We start from the raw sequence: 2,654 nt of genomic DNA, 5'->3' as shown, positions 1-2,654 counted from the left end.
TCCACTGGGGAGATTATTGTCCACATTGTAGAGGTCATTACAGTCAGCTGGCAGTTTGACCTCTGCACAGCTGATCAGCAGTGGAGCCAAGAGGAGGAGAACTGATGACAGCTAGAAGACAGAACATGGCAACTTCTGAGCATCAGCCATCAAAGAACATCCATCTAGTCAGATTAACTGATTAACATCCATCTAGTCAGATTAAACCTGATTAACATCCATCTAGTCAGATTAACTGATTAACATCCATCTAGTCAGATTAAACCTGATTAACATCCATCTAGTCAGATTAAACCTGATTAACATCCATCTAGTCAGATTAACTGATTAACATCCATCTAGTCAGATTAACCCTGATCCCTGTTCCTTGTCCTGCTTGTTGTGCCGCCAGATTTGCAGCCTCAGACTCTCAGACTAAGGCTGGATTCTAATGGTTTCTGGTCGGTGGGACCCCACAACTTTTTAACAACTCATTTGATCAGTCCTGTTAAGAAATGTTATTTCCAGAACCAATGATATGCTGTGTTTGCATTCATCCAATGTTTAAATATGTTTAAAAACTCAAACTCACAAACACCTAACACTTTAAATAGTCAACAAACTCACTAGAAGTTGTTTGATTGGTACATTTTTGACTACATTGTTAAATATGTTGTTTGTATTCATATTTTAATCATCATTGATGTTCCATAATTTGTACATTTTTATGTACAATGTCTCTGTGCTGTTTCCATCTTGTTATTGATGAAATGTTGAATCTTAATAAAATCTTTCCAGGTTAAAGTAAATAAAGATAGATAAATCATTCCTCATTTTTCCGACATTATACATTATTAAATTAATGATTCAGTTACAGATATTTTTATAGTGCATGGTACAGGCTTACCTTCATCTTTACTGTTGATCTGGATAAAATTGATCAAAACTGATGAAAATCTGGAGTCAGTATGGATCACTACTGAACTGCAATACAATGAAATTCCCTGTCAATGTAAAATAAATAGAGAAACTTTAATGGTCAAAGACAGTTGTAAATGAATTCATTCGTCAATCTCTCACCTGCAGCTGCAATGAACTTGATTCCAAACTTCTGCTTCTCGTCTGTGTCTCCGATGTTCAGAGACCGTTATTTATACCTGCTGAATGTGCTGATGTGTCACCTCACCTGATTATCAGAAACCTAAATCAATCATCACCTAATGAAAAAAGACTTTGGCTCCATCATTTCACAAAGCAAATACTGGATACAGGATCTGGACGAAGGTGTGACTGAAAGGGAACACCAATGCGCCCAAAGAAGATATGAACAAACAACTTTTATTACAGGCTTCTAAAAACATTGTATCTTTCCCCGTAGACATATTTACTCAGTGTTGTTATCAGGCCTTTTAGTCAATACATCTGTATCCTGGTAGAAATCTGACCCAACACCAACACGCCATACACAAGCAAAACGCTGGCCAGCTTCCTCTTGAGGATTGGATTAGGATTAATTATATCTAATGTGGTTCTGATCGACTGGAACAACATTCAGCCGATCAGACATCTTACTGCTGCATGCCATTATGTCCGACTTCGTCACACTGCTAAACTCACAGTATCCATCAAAAAGTGTCAGTACTGGAAGGATGTTGTCCCTTGCATTTCATCAGGCTGCTGGAAAACTCAGTTTTGATAAGTTTAAATCCCTCATGACTTTTGAGCAAACAGGAGAAACAAAAAGCTGATCAACCAGATTCTGTTCAGTATGTAGGATGAGTCTGATCAGCACGAGAGGCTATAAATGGGATCAAAATCGCAACTTTGCAACTTCAATCCAAGATGGTGGACTTCCTGTTTAATGTAGATCATGGATGAAAGAAGCTNGAGATAAGAACATATCGGCCATCATTGTCGCTCATGGTTTTCTCCAATCTAAAGGGAAGGCTGCGATGGATTAGTATGGCAGCTCCACTACTCTTAAAGTTATGTGACGAGTAAAGGCCACCCAATTCCTCTGAGGTTTAAGGTGCTCATTGTCGGTTAAGTGGGTTTCAGACAATAATGCTATTTTTGTGTTTTCCTTTTTCAAGAATGTTAGGATATTTTGTCTTTTTATCACATTATTGATTCCCATTGCATTAAGGGAGACTATTCTGAAATCACTCATAGCAAAGCTGATAACAGCTTGACAATCTGTGAGAGAGCGTTCCAAGTAAACCTCCATGAATTTACAAAAATTTACTGAAAAATCTGAAAAACTCTAATCCCCACACCCTCCTCCCCTCCACCTTGTGCCGTTCTGGGACATTGACCACAGTAAGAAAACTGGGGCACATGAAACCGAGAAGAGCCGTCGCCTAGAAAAGAAGACCAGACATCCTCCCTAAAGCTAAACTCCCCCCAACAATTAGCCACATACCTTTGCAACAGAGTTCTGCACCGAGGAGAAAATAAAATCAAAAGGAGCGATTAGCCGGCTCTGCCTCCAGCCGGCCCAGAACACAATATACAAGTGCGCGGTCGCTCAAGACATCATTGACGTGCTGCTTTCACAATAAAAGCGCACATCCGGTCTAACTAATCTCTCTCTCTCTATTTATATCCTATCTATCTCTCTCTCTCTCTCTCTCTCTCTCTCTCTCTCTCTCTCTCTCTCTCTCTCTATATATATA

The 2,654-nt window shown here is 39.2% G+C and overlaps 1 long non-coding RNA gene across 2 annotated transcripts in view; it reads right to left on the bottom strand.

Annotated features, from left to right (window-relative positions):
• Nucleotides 1–6: 6 nt before the first annotated feature.
• The window catches only part of LOC106941629 (uncharacterized), a 23,504-nt gene continuing 20,856 nt past the window's right edge, over nucleotides 7–2,654 (bottom strand). For both annotated transcript variants that reach the window (XR_001423418.1, XR_001423419.1), the window contains exon 3: nucleotides 7–111. This is a non-coding gene — a long non-coding RNA (uncharacterized LOC106941629). The remainder of the gene's footprint in view (nucleotides 112–2,654) is intronic.

The sequence above is a fragment of the Poecilia latipinna genome, unplaced genomic scaffold (assembly GCF_001443285.1).
Source record: "Poecilia latipinna isolate Pla-1442-1.1 unplaced genomic scaffold, P_latipinna-1.0 Scaffold3773, whole genome shotgun sequence".
NCBI classification, from domain to species: Eukaryota; Metazoa; Chordata; class Actinopteri; order Cyprinodontiformes; family Poeciliidae; genus Poecilia; species Poecilia latipinna.
Note: the sequence above shows the minus strand (reverse complement) of the source record. Positions and strands in the feature narration are given on the sequence as shown.